Source organism: Neodiprion fabricii, chromosome 1, assembly GCF_021155785.1.
Source record: "Neodiprion fabricii isolate iyNeoFabr1 chromosome 1, iyNeoFabr1.1, whole genome shotgun sequence".
NCBI classification, from domain to species: Eukaryota; Metazoa; Arthropoda; class Insecta; order Hymenoptera; family Diprionidae; genus Neodiprion; species Neodiprion fabricii.
The window spans coordinates 30,916,163-30,938,066 of NC_060239.1; the positions used below are offsets into that span (position 1 = coordinate 30,916,163).

Sequence of the window (21,904 nt, forward strand, 5' to 3'; positions counted from 1 at the left end):
AAGAACATGCCAATTGTCAAGTTTAGCCAACGTCGAATGTTGGTAGAACGGAATGCATTCGGTGAATTGATTTATATGTATAGAACCAGGCTATTGCGCGATTGCCTGTTAACCGGTAGAAGAGGGTTTCTCCATCCAGCCAATTCCGAGTTTAATGATCTTCCGTCTGAGTTCCCAGCTGTGTTTAAACAAAATCATTGACGCGTCATAGACGTACTGCCATCAAAGTAAGATCGAATCCTATACCAACATAGGTAGGCTAAACTTGATTGATATAAATGCACTACACAGAGAGGACGTGGCGAATATTGTCCCTTGTTGTATTTTGCCCCTTGCTTCGCCTTTCCCGGTGATATAAGGTATAAGGTATAAGGATATAGTACTAAATAGATGATACCTTGACACGTTGGTACAATCTATTATACCGCGTGTCAGAACCACGAGATTGGCGAAGGTTTTGCTATTTTTATCTCTGCCTTTTTCACACCACCGAACACGGGACCCCGGAGAAAGGAGCAGGGACGAGTCACGCCGCTCGTCTTATTCATCCTGCGGGTTGTGAGAAACGGGGTGAATCTCTCGATTCCTGCAGGGATCCCTGTCGCTAAACCAAGGACGGCGACCCAATTATAATCCGCGACGACAAATATACGCCCCGCGGTGAAAAATGTATGCAAAACTATTCATCCCGCTGCTGCTGCTGCTGCTGCATTTCCCGTCGAATGGGAAAAGAACTAATGGCCATCGGGAAAGTCGATTTCTCGACATTTTATCCATCGACGTCCTTAATACGTAACCCGAGAAATCTCTCAAGAAGTTTATTCATGCCCCCGGTGAATGACCAACAACAGTAGGTATGATGCAGTCCTCTTATACGTATAATCACCATGTCCGGACGATCAATGATGGCGTATCCATCTCGTAATACGACAATAAATGAGACGTCTCACCGGAGACACGGGGCCGAACTACCGGAGAGGAATATAAAACCGACCAACGTTTGAGGATCATGAGCTTGTGTGTGCTGGATTGAGCACATTTTGATAAATGTCCCGCTAAAGTGTAAACGATTGCTACCAGGGACACGGAGACCAAAATCCCGCGTGGAATTTTGAGCAGAAGGAGAGAAAAATTCCTCCCCACTCGGTAGATTATTATTAATACAGGTATATATATATATGCATGTATGTATGTATGTATGTATGTTTCTGATTCATGAAATCGAGTCAACGATCACGAGGATGTTATTTTCGAGGGTAATAATTCGGTTTACGTTCATATCTTATTCAGTCAAAGTACATTTTTTAGATCTCCACTTTCTTTCATTCAAACTACGCAAATAAACTTGTTGACCATTTTCTGGTTTCCAAAACACGTACGAATTTCACCCAGACCCGCAAGCTTGTATCAGAAAAATATGTGTGCTTATTTTGGGCTGACTTAAATAGCACTCAAGCATGCAGGAATAATCGAACACCTTGTACATCGTCTGACTAGCGAATCTATGCAAATACGACCTAAACTGCTACGGAACACGGACGTTGGTGATCCGCAGATTCAGAAACTTCTGCTTGCAGTTTATCGGTCAAGTTTGAAAAGTAAATACCTCGTGTATAAACTCGAGTGGCGATGTTTTGACGAGGCACTTCAGTTTTGTCGGGTAGTTTTCAAACCTGACCCCGCAGCAGCGCAGAATTACAGGGTGGTTGAACGGAGTCGGGAAAATCTGGAACGGATGGCTGGACAAAACAAAAATACGAGTTTAAAAAAGAAAAGAAGATAAAAGACGGTAATGAACCACGAATAGAAAGCAAAAATATTCGCAAAGATTCAGGCAGTCGGAAAAGAAAAGAACGACTCTTCCTTGCATGTGTACACACCTAAATTGCAAGAAAATCCACGCTCGGATAAATATTCGACATTTGAAAATACGAGAGCTGCAGTTTCAGTTTCTCATGTTTTCAGTCCGTGTCTACACAAGCGAGGAAAACATCAATCTGTACCATCGGTACACATCGGTCAAGCGGGAAATCCCGAAGGAACAGTTCTATAGTTTCTGATTTTGCAGATCCAGATTCAGACACCGTCCCCATACTCTCGTCAGTTTCATATAGCGAAAGTACTGCGTGTAGTACATGAAGATGTGAAATGAGAAATAGTTCAAACAAGAACGCCGAGAGTACCTGGATGCAGTGAAATTCGCCTTTTCCAGCGTTTCCGTTAAGCACGAGGCGGTGCTTTTCCTCTCCTTCTCCTCTCCTTCTCTCTCTCTCACTCGGTTCACTCGTCAAGGCTCCGAGTTGCACGTCCTTGTCTACAGTCCCTTTCTACCACGGACAGTTTCCGTTTCTCCGCCATCCATTAGTAGATTGAAAAGTTTACGTACGTAGATAGTTCAGATTCGCCTATTTGTACTCATCTAACCGCTCCATAACTCCGTGATCTCGTGCGGCTCGCGATTCAGCGGTTTCAGCGGGTTAAAGCGGGGGTTACATCGTCATCTCTGATAGGCCAGCTTTGCTTCCCGATCCAGATTTTTATCTATTTTTTTTTTTTTTCCTTTATGCCGAACCCGCCGGTGAAACCGAACCGTGAAACTCAGCCGTGCCTACGGGCCGTGCTTGCACAGAGATATAACCATCGAACGGCGAGCCTAGAGCTCTCAGAAAAAACGCTACTCATGCACCACCAGTTTACTCTTCATTCTTCGCCCACTTTATTCTTCCGTTACCAATTATCGCTGTGCAAACTCTTCGGCAATGCTTACTAAAATACTCTCCAACGGCGGTCCGCTGCTTTCCGCCCTCGAATCCCAGCCCGCGAAGAGAGGGATGAAAGTTGTAAAAATTGACCTCGTTCGTAACAACGATGGTTAACCTCCTACGGGTAACGGATATATCTTTGATGTCGCAGGGACTTTCGTGAGTAATCACAGGCACGTGCGAGTTGTTTACTCTGAAAGAGGGGATCTAGTTTCTCGCTGAGAAAAAGAGGTAGGTACAATAAAAACGAGAAGAACATCAGCGAGTAGACCGAGAGAAATAGTTGTTCTTGGTACGTACGGTGAGAGGCTGGGCACCTTGTTCCGCCCGTCGACCGTTTTCAAGGGAATATACGTGTCCACCCTAATCTCCTTCCAGGGAGATGTAATTAGTAATTAGCCTAGGAAGGGACGAAGCGGGCGGACAGTTTTGGTCAGTTCTTCTGCGATCAGGATGAACGTAAACGTGACGCATTCACGTCGCGTCCTTTTGTACCTCTGTGTATACATGTGTATACACGTACACGTATATTAGTGAGTTTATACACGCAGTTACGAAAATTAGTCGAGTTTCCCGAACAATTATCCGACCCGTTGCCACTCAAACTTTTCAGCACATGAAACGCGTTAATTCGCGAGTGTCCAGCAGACAAGCGATTGCAACATTTTCCGTTGAAATCAATGTTGGAAATGTTCCACCTGAATGTTTCAATCCTCTTTTCACTTTCGTCCCATTCAGTCTGTTATATTTCCATAGATTTGAATAATGCTCTTCGCGCAGAAATGTACGATTGAGTATTGTCACATCGCATCTGGCAGGCGCGGTTATATGAACCTGTTTCATACGGGCATCGAGATTTTTTGATTGATCCTCTGAAACGTGGTCGCGGGAAAATCGAACGAGGCGTGATGAACGCTGTCGGAAACGAGTCGTATCGATTCTCCGTGAGTACAAAGACGAATTCATTCATTGGTCTGTTAACAAAGTTTGCGATTCCGTTGTTCGAGAAGCGAACGCTTCTGTGTTTCTTGTTACACTATTTCCCGTATCCTCGATTAATCCTTCTCTCCACTCTCGCACAACTTGACGTACTTTGAATGACACGAATTTTGAAACGAAATTCTGCCAATTGCTCAATTTCAACCTCCACGGGTTAACGTTCCTCAATCACGAGACGCGTTTCACTAATTGGACGAGCATGTCTCTCGCCTCTTGATCGTTATAACTTGCACACAATGGGATAATTGATGCGTACAGGGCAACGATCAAAGGTCAAGACATCTTCTTCGGTCCTTCGAAGCTGAAAGCGATAGGCGAGAGTGTACTAAGTACATTCTACATACGTATGGATATGTACGGTGTACATAAGTATAACCGAGGATACAATACATTCTCGTATAAAGTTCAATAATGCTGAGTACCTGTCGCTTTCGCTGCGGTACAAACGCAATATACATAGTATCCTATCGCCTTGAAACCGGCGTGGGTGAACGCGTCTTCATTTTTCACATTCTCGAGGGGCGTTAATTATCGTTGAAAATGAAACTTTTTAGCGCCAAGAAAACAGAGAGGTCCAGCTTAACCCGAGATCGACCGCGCGGATTGCCTGATGAATTTTCGGTTCGTTTGATATCATCAAAGGTGTATAACGTAATTAAATCAGCTTATCAACGATCGCTGTTTCCGAAATGGCGCCTAGAGGTTATGGTTATGTGGCGTATGGATATAACGTTGTACAAACCGATACGAAGGTTCGACGTATACGGTTTGGAAAGTGAGTACGCGAGAAGAGGGATCGTATAAAGATGCAGATATGAAGGTAGAAGAAGATGAAACACTCTGAATCACTAGTTTATCTCGGTTTGACGTGAGCCTGTAACTCCTGGGAGATATTGCATTGCAGCTATATTCGCCTCGGTACTCGCGTGTAAAACTTCAAATTTCTAATATTCTCGTGACTCGGGTGCTAAGTCGGCTTCTAGAGCCGTGACACATATTACGAGTATCTGCCTTGAACGCTCAAGGTTCCTCGGTAGCCGGTATTGCAGTCGCTGAATTGCTGCTGCTCCTGATGTCGGTGACTTTTCGAGTAATATGCTACAAGTTACATTGCTTTCTTCGAGTATCGCATGCATCCAATTCGTTCGCGTTGAAAATCAGGTTACGCGGCACTTGACTGGTTACAATTTAATTCAATTCCCACCTCTGGGTTGAGTTTGCTCTTTATAAATACACGCGAATTATGGATTACACTCAAAATCCGGCCTTCGATATCGGATATCGGATACCTATAATATCTAGCAACTAGTTTAATGATTATTCATGGGGTAAAGAAAATGTGAGATTTCTCAGTTGTTCGAAAAGTCATATTTGTGATACTTTTGTGAAGATAGAAAGTCGTAGTGTCTATTCTTTTCGGTTATTTGTGAGTATTTTAGTACACAAATTAGTTGGGTAGTAATTAAGGCAGAGTAGAAATAAGAGGTTCACAGCTTTAAATCAGCGTCGTTAGGCCGGATTAATTCCGAGAAGATTGAAAACTTCAAAATCTCAGAAGTTGCTCGGCTTCTCACGTTTGGACAATTGTACATTTGAATTCTTCTCAGTAAATTCGTTGCGTTCGGTTTTTATAAGTGGATTGAAAGTGTTTGAAACGAACCACACTTTGTTCAACGTGATTATGATATGCAGATAAGCTTACACGTGTACTCGTGTGAAAGCCGCAACGTTCGTGAATCAATTTCGTTGTACATTGAAATTAATACATCCAATACGAAGTTGAATTCTACGAATTTACAATAACTACGGTTATACATACAAGGGATGATGAAATAGGTCGGGTGATTTAGACGAAACGACACGCGATGCACAGTGTGGGAAAGTAAATATTGGTAATTTCCAGTAAAATTATCACTATCAATCAGAATTTCCGCGTATCCAATCAAACAGGTAATATCAATGTAACACTGCAGCAATTGCAATAGCTGGCAAATAATGCTAAGTACGCAATCAATATTCGCGAGCACATGTGCATGGAAAATTTCGAATCATTTCGATATGTACAAATGAGCGTTACGATACTTGAGAACATAGTATTAAATGATGTTGCAGCTTGAATCGTACCGCGAAAAGATTGAAACAATCTTTATTTTGGCTCGTGGCCACCGAAGCGAGCAAAGAATCAAGAACTGTGCAAAGGAATAAAATTTAAAAAAAATAAGCGCGACGTTCATCCACGCGCAGAAAAGATTCAAGTGGAATGAAAGAGATAAGAATAGCTGAGCAGACAGTGAATTCTATTTTCTTTTTTTTTTAATCTCCATTTTTTAAACTGTCCCAAAGTACAAGACCGTGACTTTGCATTCATTTAGTTGCAGACCAAAGAAGAAACGATATTCGAGGAGAGTGGAGGAAAAACCATAGAATAAACTTGTATTTATCGAACCTACGGTATCGGTTGAAGTCCCGCCTGAGAACTCAACTTGTGAATTTTAACTGTTAATAACAAATGTACAGAATCTTGACTTACGCAAAGCAGCTGTTCAGCGGTGGCGAGGCAACGTCGAAGATGAATGCCGCAGTTGCGTAAAACCGGTTCTCTTTGATGCCACAAACACTCGTAGGTCTGTAATACAAGTACATATATGTTATTCTGCAAGCGCGATATTTCGTATTTGGAAAAATACATATACATGAATATCATAATACAAATGATAATGATGACGATGATAATAATAGTAAAATAAAAAACTGTTCAAGACCACGCAGTAAATCATGAACGTCTCAAAGAGCTCGAAGGACGATTGTTATAGCCTGCAGGAGAGACCATTTCCATCCATTTATAATACGAGAGTTTCGTTAAGGACTTGACAGATAAATTTTTAAATAGAAAAAGAACCGTCTCGTAGGTACGTGAATGAATCGCAAAGAGGCGAGAAAAGTCTCGGAACCACGGTCTGTTGTCAGAATCAGTGCTAGACTTGGACTCGGAGCTCCAAGTGCCAGAAGCAGGTAATTTATGTCGAGCAGGGTTGCGACGGGTACGTTAAACGGCAAAGCGAACCGACTTTTCAGCTTAAATGGAACAGGGTTGGTTTGCACAACCATTTCAGCAATAAGCTCTGGTAACTTCACCAGACAGACAGACAGACAGTCAGTCAGTCGTCGATGAAGTTACAAGGGGATGACGTCAAACGAAGCCCGTCTCATTGTAAGGGTGTAAGTACTGATGCGATATCGCGATATCATGGCTAAAAACCATGTATGATTTTCGTTGATCGCCGACGTGTACGTCAGCGAGAGCTTAGCGTTAACTCCTTTGCTCTGCGGAGGGAGCGTAAATCACGGTAGTCAAAGACCAAACAGGCGCCTATCCGGAGTAAATTGAAAATGTAGAAGGCACGTAGCAGGTGAGATGAGTACCGTCGCACAAATTCCGTAGAACGTGTGAACCGATACACACACGTAATAATTAATACCCTCGTACACGTCTTCGATTCGTTCGACATTGTGAGCCTGTAATTTTCCTTTGATGCGGAGCAGACTAATTTACCAGACGATGTGAAACCGACGTATGGCTTCCAATATTCGATTACACGTCGAAGTTACAACGGCCATGAACCCAACCCCCCCGCCCCTGATATAAGGAGAGCCGAAGAACGGAGGATTTCCTAATCACGATAATCCTCAGCACCGACCCGCGTGACCTCGGACAAAATTGAAACGGAAGACAAGAGATATCCCTCTTTTGTCCGACTGACAATGAGACTTCTCCTCTCGTTCGTAAAGAACATGTCCGAGATCCTCGGTAGAATCTAATAGAGCGTCGCGGCGCGGCGAGTCGACGGGGCGTCTTTTGACCCGGAAGAGTCATTGCGTAATACGTTGCGCACACGTAATTCTGCAGATTGTCCTCTGCACACACAGCCAGGCCCTCCTTTGTTCGAGGTTTCCACAACGCGTGATTCGCTATTACGTACATCGTACTATCGGAGAAGTGACGGAAAGCCCGCAAGCCGATCCGCTATAAGTTCCAACGAATAATTCATCGCCCCGTCGCGTCGTCTTTACAGAATGGGAAAAGAAGCCCCGATAAAAACGAAGTACTGTATACGTGAACTTTGTTTCAAATGCAGCTTGCGTAACTTGTTACAAAGCGCTATAACGAGGTACTTTCTTTGGTTTCATGCAGCATTTCTTCGAGCGTACGGTTCGTGTATCTACTACGCGCGGCATGAGTATGTACACCTTTCCGACACCAATCAAGGCTCAGGGTCCGGAGTAATAACCGAAGGATAACCTTGAGGGAAAATATTTCGATGCTAGAAGCAAGGGCCAAGATTTATTAACGTCACGATGATAACGAAGTGAGGCGAATTGATCGATATTGTCAGTTAATCATCGTTCCGAGCTCGGACATTTCTGTTACCAAAGATGCACCACTGCCTGAATCATTACGCGGTGCCGAGATTGAAAATTATACACCGACAGCCACTTCGGTTAAAGTTTCTCTGTAACCTGGGTGATCGAGTACCACGATTCGTGAGAAATCGTTGGCGCGGAGAAGACGGTTTATTACACGAGATGCTTTTAATAAAGTTCAAGCGAGGCTGAGGTTGTACCTCGTACTTTGTACCGCATGGTGAAGATCGAGAATCAAGTCTGGGAATAGGATGTGAGAAAGACGGCGTGCGTGTTGCTAATTTTATCGATACAGAGAGAGGAGACCTCGGGGTATTCAGAGCCATAAATTTTTGATTCTGTTTAAAGTCAACGACCCTGGCGGCATGCCGCCGACAATCTCCGTACCGATCATAAGCCGAGAGTGATGACCTTGGCCGGTTGCAAACAAGGTATAATAGTATCGAATCCGGTCGTGTTGATTAAAATCCAAGATTTTTACATGGTATATACACAAGAACTGGTCTCGTGTAGATACAAGCGACAAAGGAGACAGTGACCTCGACAGATGAAAAAAAAGACCCGTTAGGACATTAAGATGATAAACCAGCAGAATATAATCACCGTCATTTTCCTAAACGCGTTACTCGGCAGCTTTTAGTCAACCTTTATATTCCGCGTTGAATTCGCCAAAAAAAAAAAAAAACCGTTCAAATTATACCCAGTAACTCCTTTGTAATTAGTCCCAAGAAAACTTGAATGAGACCTTTGCACGCGGGACCGGGATAGAAATGAAACTTAAGGAAAGTCACGTTTTTTTACATAGACGTTACCGTCGTTGTGGCTCATATAGGATCATTATCCGTACACGTATTGCAGAGCTTCGGCGAGTGCAAATTACGCGTATAATATATTGCAACCCCTTGGTAAAATCGTGGGTCTCATTGTTCTCGGGGATCTCGGAGAACCGCAAGCGGTAAGAATCTTCGGTCCATCCTTTCATGACTCCTGGCTCCGGCAAAGATATTATCCTTCCGTATAGACTCGGAGAAAAAGTCACCTTTCTTCGTTGAAGTTAACGGAGCAGGCAGTCCGTACTACCTTACCTCGAATTCCAGACAGCCTTCCTCACTCGCCTACCCAGATAAGAGACAAAAGTATTCGTTGTAAAGATCACGCGCGTCATACCGTGTAACGTATCAAATGTAAAATAGAAGAAGAAAACGTTTCTCCTAGAACCGTAAGTAAAAATCGTAGCCTTTTTCTTTAATTTCATTTAATTTCTTTTTCCCTTTCAAGTTACACGCCGTTCCACTTTTTTCCTGCTTTCTTTTTCTTCACACTTGTTTCGCCGCTCTATTCTCTCACGTCTTATTCACAGAGCCCATCTTAATTAAGCCTAGCCGAGAACCGGAGTCGGCATGAGACGTGACATAAGAGCCTGTATATTTAATTCACCAACGAACAAATTAGAACTATCTGAATTATGCCTGACAGCCAGGCAAAAATCTTAAATCCACTAATGAGAAAGATCAACGATGATGACGATGGTTATCATAAATGATAAATTGGTTCCCGCCGAAAACGACGATTTGAAAGATGAAAAATCCAGACTCTCGTTATTTCTCCGCATCGAAAACTGCAAAGAAAATCGAAGTAAAAATTAAGGAAAAGAGTAAGGAATAACATACTTTGGGCTCAAGTGGAGCCGTCGCTGTACCAACTTCTATTCATGCATCATGCAGAGTTTTCTTGAGTGAAGTTGAAGATAACGAGTCGCACTTGTAGCTTCGATCGTTAACCTCTTACCCAAGTGCCCATTCACCCGATATTCAAGCTGGTATTTCAGTTATAGGTATAAAACGTTTTCCAAAGTTTTCATTATATCAATTTCGATACAAGCCAAAATCTAGCGTCGAGAACGCGTACAAAAGAGAGGAAAACAAATGTTCGCGAATCCCGCTCGTTCGTTAAAACGTGTAATTTTCGTCTGAATTTTTGCAGCTCTACGGTATGCTGGTAATACAGCAGGAATAAAAAACGAGGAAATCGAATGAACTTTCGATGTTGAAAAAAGCGAGCTACGTGACCGGAGGGTGTGAGAACGATAACAGATAAAGCATAAAATCAAATGGTTTTTCCGGGACAAAAGTTTTTAAATAATTAATTTCGTATAAATTAAACGCGCGTGCATGCCGCCGTGGCTGTTGTAAATTTAAAACTTTTTCTTTTTTCAACAACCAAAGTTCCAAACCAATAATTTGCGGTTAAACAATTACAGAGACTAATTGAAGTGGCGGTAAATGATCGACGCGATTCAGAATTACTTTTTACGGATAAATGCCGGGCGAGGCTAAACGCGCAGCTCTGGTCTCCTCTGCGCAATCTCCCGATGATTTGCAACCAATTTGATTCGTACCAGCGGATTGATAACGTCACTTCCGTATGATGAATCGAACGATTTGCGGTACGAGCACCTGTACTGTTGACATTTAAAAAATTGCCATCTCCTGACTGATTTATTCGTTAATGAACGAATGAATTACATCGAGTGGGTTTTATCCGTATAATTGTAGGATAGAATCACATTCACTTTGCCTCGTGGAATTTGTTCATTTATTTATTTACTTATTTATAACCGTTTGCTAACTCTTCGTATTGATTGAAAAAATTCCGAGGGTATAATTACCTCGATGGTAAATATTCCTGTATTTGTACAAATGAAAAAAAATGTCATGAATAAAAGGCAAACTGACATCGGTCATTTTCACTTGAAACTTGAAATTTCTACGTATAATATGCTGGAGGCGATACCGCGACCTATAAAAAAGTAAACTACTTTATTCCGCCACAAATACAGAGGTTGAATTATCTTCATTCAAGTATTTTTCGCATAGCTGCCAATCACTGTCACTGAAAAGTCAGTGAGTTCGCCCGAATAACCGGCTGTCATAATATCATGCTGTCATTTCAACTATTCTCGACAGTCATTCGGATCTGTTATCACTCAGGAGTTCGTATAATCATATGCACGCATACAACCAACGGTTCATAATCCATGCTCAGAGGTCGGTGTAACGGATATGCGTGTAACACAGTCTCTCGGCATCGGGGATTATTTGTAAAAAGTTCTACCTAGAGATTGAAATAAACTCCCATCACTGCGCACATACGGTAAAAACCAAACGAATCACAGCTTCGATAAAATATCAGTTAAATCCTCATTGCAGTACGCAGTCACGCTCGTATCTACGATATTTCCACACGTGTATGAAATTTTTTATTTATTCGCTTGTTATTCGAATACGATTTTTTCTTCTATCTTCAGCAAATCCATTAACGTTTCGCAGAGAGGCCTGAAGCGGAAGCCGGGGGAACAATTGCCGGGACGTTGAGACGTATAGATGGATGGATACATGATGCGGGAGGAGGGATCGCCAATTCCGTCCATTTATTCAATTCGCTATTTACCGGTCGAGTTGCTCCTTTGAATCACCCGTTACATAATGAAGAGGATAGGGCGTGCTGATTATCGCGTCTGGCGTCTAGACTAGAAACGCCGACCACAGAAATGCGCCACACGCAGCTACGTAGCAACAAATCACGCGTACATCTGTTCAAGAACCAAAGTGCTCGTTTTGATGTAACCAACGAAAAAATTCATTCCCTGACCTTTGGAAGCGTGGAATATCACATGCGTCGGATCGCACTCGACAACCATAAACCATTCGCTCACGTCTGCGAGGGTATTCAACTCTCATTTAATCCTATCCAAAATATCTACCTCTCGTTTGTCTGATTTTTCTTTTTTTAATTTCAACTATTTTTTTTACATTTTTTCAATTTTTTATCATCACATCGTCAGATGCTGACTTTTATTTCAACGAAATTGTCTAAATTTATGTATCGAACAACACTCCAAAGCTTGTTGATCATGATTTAAATCCGGTTTTTTGACCTATACGCAGCTGGTGTGGAATAAATTTTGTCGGTAATATTTAACCGCATATATAAATATTATACATACATAATATCGCATATTCTGCTTCAGATCTTTGTTAAGCCTTTCCAACGCAATTGTTTGACGGAAAAACTTAATTTAAAACAAAATTCGTACGAGTACGAAGGTAATTACAGGGAATTCGGTTTGATGGTACCAAATTTCTCAATAAATGAATCGTGACTCTTCATACCTCTTGATTGACATTCTGTAAATGAGAATTCCGAAGTTATGCTTCAAGATGTACGGTTCATGTGATTTTGCAACGCGAGAATCTTTACACTAAAGATACTAGATCGTTTAGTAATGTGGATAAAAAAGAAAGGACCTGTATTATAAGTACTTAATAACACAAATTCTTGGACATCGATATCGTTTTCTCTCGATTATATGAAAAATTCATCAACTCCAGTTGATACTTCGTCACAAGTGAAATAGATACACGTATATATACGAGGGAAAGTCTATCGTATCTAAAAGCCCTGCACGGGCAGACGGATTTGGTAGATTATTTCTATCATTTGGGACAAAAGATCGCTTCGGTTTGCCTTGAATGCAGATGCCGGCATTATCCCAGCCGTGCAGTGCTGATAGCCACCTTTCCCCCCGTCGTAGCACCGCCGCCGCGAGCTGGCAGGACGTGAATTGCATTCGTAACACGGGAACAACCTTATTAAGATAACAACCTTGACGAAGATGTGCGCAAACTGCAAAGTTTGTAGGTATGTGTCGTAGCAGATACACCTGCAGCAATCATTTTTACAACCGTCTTCTTTATTCCGCAACTTTTTCTCTTTCGAAATATTTCCCCATCTGCATAGCTGCGTGTGTGTGCACAAAGGCTAAAGGTTGCTGCTTGAAACGACTCACCGCTATGCCTGTAGAATGGCGTGTTTGACATCGGTGTAAAATAACAAGTACAAGATTTTCAGAGGATCGGTATAATTGCAGCGGACGAATCGATTCGGCAGATCCTGCAAGAAACTTAGCGAACCGCGAACAATATCCATCGGATTCGCGAGAAAGGGGATCCTGGCGACATTACAGCGATCCCGATCCACTTCGGGTAAAATCGAATGATTTACACGCCGCTGATTGGAGACCGGTATTATTATACCTTCGTACACAGTGAGCAAACGAATAACGCAAACGCGAATCCAAATATCTCGTGGGAATCGAATTGTGCAACGGATTGGTTGGCATGATCCGCGTAATAGCAATAATTTATCGCGATAACGATACCTCATATATATCGCACAGTATACGTACACGTGTAGTATACGTATATGAACGCACGTGCGTGTGTAGTACGTATGTATACCTAATACACGATAGGCAAATGGCGTTACGATACCAAGCTAAAACCTGCGTAACTCAGTCGGACGGCAATTTAGTACACAAAGGTATATAAATCAACGGTATGATACGGACTGATGTATTATAGGACCGGTTTCGAGAATTCCGCTCCAACACACAGATTCGACGTGATGTGCTCGTACGCATTAGTATTGTTCTCCAATAATTAAACCGTATACCTAAATCCGAACGTTTCAATAGTCACGCTCTGCAATCAAATACGATTCACATCAGAATCTAGATCAACGCAGCCATTATCACGTAGTGGCATGCGTGTTACGTTCACGCAATAAGACTTACGTAATAACACGACTTATATGCTGTTAAAAACATCTGGTACCGTTTTGTCAAACACATTTATGGCCGAAAAAAAGTTTACGACCGAAACTTGGGGCAAGAAAATTTTCACCCCTAGCTTTGGCCTGGGTGTAATAATAAAGAGAGAATCGAATCGGCGATATGCACTCGATGAAAGAAGCACATTTCCTGTTAATGGAGGGGGAATACTCGCTGATAAACCACCGTGATAATCCGCGATCGATACTTATCTAGAATTTTTTTCACAAACCAAAATCGGACGGTTCCAACAGGCTTTTCATAAATCTCAAGAAACCGGATGCTTACATCTTACCTGATTATTTGAAAATAGAAGATTGCAAAAGAGCAAAACGCTTATTGATCAGAAATATCGAACCGTAATTTCGAGAGGGAAAAAATACGATCTCTCGGCAACGAGCATCCCTCACCCTACATACCTATAAACGCGATCGACGATGGAAACTGGATTGAAATTTTACACGGAGCAACGGTTAGCAATTTTATTAACGCCTGAGGCGACCGACCGGAAAGGTCAAAACTGTATAAAAGGACGTTGAAAGATTGTATTTTAATTTTTATACTTTCGTATTCTTTCTTTTTTTTTTTTTTCCAACGAAGGGGAACAAAGAGGAAAAAGTTGATATCCGCCCTTCGGAAGAATCTAGAGAAGAAGTTTAACAATGGCGTGACAACGGTCCGCTTCCGAAGGTAGTACAGCAGCAGCAAGGGGTGAGTTCTCTACTTATTTTTCGGACGGCATACCCGGTTCGAAGTTTGGCCGCTTTACGTTTCGATACTTTTCTTTTTTTCTATTTTGTTATAAAGCCACACTGGCAGGTCCCGCAAAATTCTCAACGCGCGTGGATCGTAATCGTTTAACTTTCCCACGTTTCTCAAGTATTTCCATTAAAAGACGGGGAAAGGGCATGGCAGCAATTTTATTCCATGGAGGTTCTTAAGCCTCGCGCATTCGAAAACTCTGCGTTAAAGAAATCGACGTTTCAAGAAAAACTGTCAATTCTCTGAGACATCACTTACTTCGAGGAATCAACGTTAGCTGTCATTACCCGGGAAGACTGAATAAATTTCAATAAATTTCAACCTTGATATAGATTTTCGTTACGCCCTCCTCTCTCTTTCTCTCTCTCGCTATTTATCTCTATGTTCTGAAAAATAACCGAACCTTCCCTCTGGGCGTAGCGTAGGTACAATTAAGTGCCAGATTATATACTCATACGTATTGTGTTTCTTTTTTTTTTTTGTCATTTTCCTTCCCCCGCCTGCAACCCGTCAAAATTAACGCCTTCGCGGAATCATGTTCGATTAATTATCGTTCCGCCCTAGATTTGAAAAACGTAAAGAAGCGAAAAAAAAAGCAATAACGATAATCAGTAAAAATTCGACGAAATTTCCTTTATATATATTATAACTTCAACGTTTCTGAGTATACAAATATCCAGTCTTGATTAGACACCGGGACTTTTACCTTGTATTTTTCCTTCGCTTAATTTAATTTATACCTAGCGATCAAATTAATCAGCTTAACGACAGGCACGACAAACTTCTTAACGCGTAATTAAGCTGACATCTCTTGAGCGCGAGAAGCGTGTACAAATATATTACAAACATATAGTTCGGTATCGTACAAATATATATACATAATAAATAAGTCGAAAGTTGCGATTCCCTCGCCCTTCCGGTGTGGTTCCTCCTCGAGTTCCTCTTCTTCGAAGAACCGCTCCTCGAATCAATCCATTAACCCTGTTACACGCAGCTTTATTATTCATGCCCGCATGTTTCGGCAGTTTATTATATATTGTAGACGTTACACGCACACAAAGCTAGGCGAATCTCCGCGAACGAAGTGAATTTAATTTGTCATAAATGGTGCAGGGCGAGGGTGCGGATACCTCGCTATAAGTCTCGAATACCGTCGCGAATACTCGACTGATGAGAAAACGGAGGGATTAAAAATATGAGACCCTAGGCCTGCAGGCAACGACACGTGAGGCTCGCTATCGGCTAGCCGGCTGGCCGGGGATCATGCTGAATTGAAAGCCAATCTTCTCGTCAGCTATTACGAAGCACAGGAATTGAGTTACGGCGACGAGGAATAGGGCCGGAAATCCAATTGCAATGCAATTTTCCAAGGGAAATTTGACGTAATTGTTTCTAGCGGAGGAAACTTTACCCGCAAAGCTCAACCCAACTTCTCTGTGTATTACACTATGGCAGACAAAGGTTCTACTAGTTCCAATACAAGAGGGCTTTTTCCACTTTTTCAAACAATTTTAATTATTTTGTTTATTTATTTTATTTCACCTTTCAATCTTACCGTCATTATTATTATTAATCATTGTCGTTTTACACGCTAGACAAATTAGAGTAAATATTGAATTTGAACCGACCACCCGGACAACATTATCGGGTGTGAAATGTTGGCACGGGTGAAATAAGGTGGTAATCAGCCATAGAATGTCGTTTCATTATTAACGCAACAGGGATACGAAACTTGCGTTATGAATTTTCATCAGCTAAATATTCACGTTAAACTGACCTTCCCTGATCCAGCGATATACAAATTCCGAGTCAACGCGGTGAATGAGTAAGGAAAACCGGTAGCCAGCTGTAAGCAGAAACTTCACGTTCTAAGTTGAACGAAAAATAAATCACAATTTTCCATAGACAAAGGGCTTTCTCTAATTGTAACAAACTATGCAACGGTATATACGAATAACGACCCGTATATAAGCTACGTGATTCCGAGGCTATTAAATAAACTGGAATTCGCGAGACACTGACAAACTTCCAAGATCTGCCTCCTGGAGCCGTTCGGATGCAAGGATCCCAAGGTGACACGCAAAGCCAGGGTTCAATTCGTGATGAAAATAAATTGATACTTCGGTGAAGTGGGGGGGACACGCGATGAAAGTGAAACAGTCGCTAAAACCAAAGATTCGGTGCTTGAACACTAATATGTGAAAAAACGAAACAACACTGCGATTTGTAATCTGTCATATCAAAATCAGGTCGAAATGATAAATGTCGTTTTAAATCGATATTCGGAACCGATTATTGAAGCATTTAATGCAAACGACTTGCGGCTTGTTTCGTCTTTCCATTGCCGTTGTGCGCAAAATATTCCGTTCGTGCTAAAGTCATTCCCCTGACGTGGGAACCTGCGGAGGGATCGATATTGGCGATTGAAAATAATATTTATATAGGAGCTCTAATTGGATCTGTCGAGAGAGTGACGGGTCGTTTCAACGTTAGGTGAATTTGTGAATCAAATTTTTTTTCACTGGATAATAATTTTTTATTCCTCCGAATTTCCGATATCCGTCCGATTCTGTCATCCTAGCGAAGCTTTGTCGTTCTCCTGCAATCGTCGGATATAAAAGGTACTCGGGTACTGTACCAATACCGAGTGAAGTACTTAGAGCCGAAAAAACCGAATTATAATACGTATATCACGTCGTATTGCCAAGCGCTGCGAGAACGTCGAAAATCCTGACGGAGAATCTAAATTCGATAAATCGTAGAGCGAAATAACACAAAAAATAAAAAAACTCACAGTACAAGGAAAAGCCGCCCAGCGTTTCTTCTCCTTATTCAAGAAGTTAAATTGTATCGGTAATAAGGCAATGCGGAGTATGTAAGTAGGTACGTACACATATGTATGTTATAACGCTCGGCCGCTCTACGCAATACCATCCCTAAAATTGCCCCTGGAAATTTGTCCGTGAAGTGGACGAAGGTATTCCTCAGTATCCCGGTATATTCCGATAGTCCCAAAGGAGCAAAGTTTGTTCTGTTGCGCGCCAGCGAATTCCAGGTGATTGCATTCTTTGTCCGGTACGTGGACAGAACGGTTAACAACCACCGACCCTGCACCGCGTTACCTACCTACCTACCTACCTACCAACCCTATCCGACCCTACCCTAACCCACCTCTACCGTTATCCGTATCATGAATAGTAACAAGGATAGTACGAATATGAAATGCAGTAATTCACTGCGAGACATTCAAGTTTGTCGAGTTACCAGGAAAGTACATTAAAATGATTATCGTTTGTACAGTAGTGTTTAAATAGTGTTGCAATTGGAGCAAAAAAAAGTGTACTACGAATAACTATTTAATACCTGTGAGAGTCAATACTACGTACATTGTGTTGCAGTTGAATAATGTCTTAATATTGCTTGCTTCTTGCGCTAAAATTAAATTACGACAACAGTAAATGTTAAATATATTATGAATAATTGTGTCGAAATAGAACAGTAATATTTTACTGGTACCAGAATTTTTCGGTACAGGTAGAGAAACTCATTTTCATTTTATATCCGCACCACATTTCTCGATTCTATATTGCGACCGTATCGTTGTGGTTAATTAGAGATTTTTCATGGTTTAGGGACGATGCATACGTTAACATGGTAACAACGATAATTGCCATAAACTAATCGCAGAATATTCTTTGAAATCTATTAAATACAAACTTTATCGTAACAGCACGAATGGTAATAAATTTTTCATCATTCTATAGAAACATTATATTTTACAGTTGGGTCCGATCAAAAAAGTACGTCGAGGTATAAATGAAATGAAAGAAGTAATATCGGAATCGATCAAAGGGTATTTTACTGGAGCAAAAATTTATACCGTTATTGCGTATTTCGCGATTATTTACATTTTACAGAGTGATTGCGAGATTGTGATTACTTGACAAATAAATTTTACTCTGATTACGTGATTTCCTCACGATTTCTAAAATCTCATACAATTTCTAAGAGATTCCTATAATCCTGAATGATTACCGCGATTATCACCTGCGTAGAATTTTATTTTAATACAATAATTTCGGAGATTACGAAATGATTTCAAATGATTACGAATTTCAATTACGAAAACAATTAAAACAAACGAAAACATACAAGCATACAAACAAATAATAGCAAAAATGGGAGAGGATATGAATGAAGTGCAAACTATACCTCAGCATTCGTATAGAAATATAATGTCAGCGTACACAAGAGGTGAGATCAAAGGTTCATGTGTCTCTCGAACGAGCAAAAGCTAGCCTGGTACTATACTATAACTCTGCAGGTACGTATAATACTCGTACTCGCAGCAGCTGCGTTACGGTCGCATCGTTCGCACAGAAATGTCAAGTCTGCACGGCAGAAGGACGATACTAGGAGAGCATGTGTGCACACCCCTGGTGTGCATTTTCACGTTAGTTATAGATGGCGTTCGAATAACCTTACACGCAGCCACGTAAGTAACTATGCAAGTACGAATAAACACACACGAGAGCCCAGCGCCTAGAACGCGAGTCTTGGCATAGGTGCACATGCATATTGCAGGGACGGCAACGCGGTGCGATGGATCCGTGTACATGTGCACGGGGTGTAACCGATCCAGGATGAGCCGCACACGCGTACGTCATGACACGGCAAAGAGAACCGGTCGGACGCCATTCCGCATGGCGTCTTCGAGATAAGTTGAAACAGACTGCACTGTTGCAACACGACGACGAGGAAGTCGCGATGTCAACGGCGGAGTGGAGGGTGTGCGGAGATGGTGCTGGAGACATGCTCCCGAGTTCTCTATCTCTGGCGACTATGGGTCGACTCCCTTCTACACGTGGGGATGAACGACGCGTGACTCGGACTCGTGAGGTTTGCCTCTATTCCGCACTGTCCTCAAACGACACGCATTCAAGGATCGATGAATGCTTCCCCTCACGGCCTCCCCAGTGCTTGACGAATAACGATTCGACCCCGTCCCCCTCCTCACGTCGTCCTCAATTCGACACTGAGCGGAACTGCACGAAATCTGGAAAAAAATATCTCACCCCCGTAGGTAAGGATAAGAGCGGGATGAATTCACCTCGGGATTTGATTCCGAGCTTTGGGGTAAAATTTTTTCGTTGAGCATGAATGGCGCGACGATCGTTAGGACGGAGATCGCTGTCTTATTAATTCGCAGCGTTCGATACTTTTCAAGCATGCACATGCGGTCTGCAGCGACGCCGCGTCGGACGGAGCGAATGGCGTTGATGAAGCGAAGGGTTTAAAGTGCTGCCGGTGCGTGAATTCGGAACGAAGTTTGAGGGAGAGAGGGAAAAAGAGGGGGGGAAGAGAGAGAAATCGAAGTGGATTCAACCCCTGAGAATCGGCTCCTATCTGTCTATGCGATCGTAGATAATTTGGTAGATAATCGCGGAGTTGCGTATACATACTTTCCACCACAACTACTACTACTAGTAGTATAAGGTTATCGTGTACTACCGTAGTTTGGTATCGTCGATCGCGGCGAATTGGACAAGTAGATAGAAATTCAATGGCTTATCTCGGAAGCCTCGTAGGTTGTATCTGCGCTGAGGAATCTTCGGAAATACAGAATCGTACGTGTATGTATCACGTTTTATACTTTGTACGACATTTTGACTTGCCGTAAAGCTATCTTAATGTACCATTCAAATATAAACCGTCGTGCGGCAGTCGATTTGATCGTAAATAAACCATCTATATATTTGTATACGGGTCGCAGGTTTCATTGGGCAAAAAAACGAGTAATAAATTTTATAGAAATGCGGTAGAAATTACGCACACTGGTTCAAGTATAGCAATTCGTGCGATGACGTGCGTAGATACAAATCGTAGTGGAAAATTTCGTGTTCCAATCAATGGGAGAGCCGCGACTAATTGAAACGTGATACATTTGTTACGTGCCTGTGGATTTCAAATCATGTGGGTCCGTCAGTGTAACGATTCAATTTTATTGTACCTGTCGGCAGGTTTTCACTAACCTTTGCGCAACTTTTCCTACCCTATATGTACGTCTACAACGATTGGAATTTTATATACGGCGGCTAAAGTATAAAGAAGTGCAGTCTATTACACGGCTAGCGATTACAGCCGAAAAACGAATAATTTTTGTTATACTTTATCAAAACTAATCCCGTAGCGATGTTTTGATTGGATTTTTTGAATTATTGAGCTGCCGATAGTGGGAGTGAACAAAAGGTACTGAAAATACTATAAAATTATTTGGTATTGCAAAAGTCGCCAAAAAAATCTAAGAGTAGCTTACAGCTCCTTTGATCTGTGACAAAGTTTTGTGTGACCAGAATCAATTGTTTTGCTTATTATATCGGCGTATTTTTTCGAAAGAAAACAATTCTGCATAATCTCAAGATCCTCTGATCAATGGCTGGGATGCGAATGGTACGTTGTAACTGACGGACAGATATTCATTTATTTTATTTTCGTAAATTTATTTCCTTCATTTTTAAGGAATAATACGTCAAACTGGGGTCACCGGGATCTATTAGAAACGGTAGGCGCATTTGGAGAAGTTATTTTTGATTAGAGAAAGTTATTTTAATAAATGCCAGTTCGAATTAGGGTTATTACTGTTACCGTTGCCGGACAAATTTCCACAGACCGTTTCATGGGCAGATATTGCCTCATTCCCATTATTGACAGTAATATCAAACTTCGGGACATAGCAGTTCGAACCGTAATTAAATTTCGAATTCCCTGTAGGAGCCAGAGAATGAATATCACAATTAACGAAAATAATTGAAAAATATTGAGTCAAATATACCCCGCAAGCAAGCTTGATATTCGTCGCATTATTTTTAGCACGGTTTAAACGAACTGCTGAATGATTAGATATGTATCCAAATTGGCCGGTTGAACCGCTTGTAACTATTAAGCTGAAAGTTCAATTTTCAAGTTATATTTTAATCAGAAATAACTCTGGTGGAAATTTCTGCATTTGAAAGTTATTTAACAGCTTTCCTTCCGCTCCGAGAAAGGCGCGGAACATTTTCGTTGGAGTATATCCAATTAGACGTAGAATCTACACATATATTTACACACGTACCTGAGCTTCCTCTAGCATTTCTTCACTCCGAGGGCAATGAGAAAAAAAATGCATCGAGCAAATTCTCTGCCATTGCGGGGGCGGAAAACCTCCCGGAGTGAATCAATTGGCAAATGCAACCTCTCTCTTTCCTCTCTGACTCTCTTCCCCTCTTTACCCCTCGCCACGGGTGGA

General features: G+C 41.7%; 1 protein-coding gene across 6 annotated transcripts in view; it reads right to left on the minus strand.

The window, feature by feature from the left end:
• Positions 1 to 21,904, minus strand: part of LOC124178027 (Ig-like and fibronectin type-III domain-containing protein 1) — a 168,230-nt gene that overhangs the window by 69,593 nt on the left and 76,733 nt on the right. For 5 of the 6 annotated variants that reach the window (XM_046561107.1, XM_046561135.1, XM_046561100.1 and 2 more), the window contains one exon: positions 6,292 to 6,387. The exons of the other annotated variant lie outside the window; for it this stretch is intronic. The gene's annotated coding sequence lies outside the window, so the exon portion shown is untranslated. The remainder of the gene's footprint in view (positions 1 to 6,291; positions 6,388 to 21,904) is intronic. 6 annotated transcript variants of the gene reach the window in all.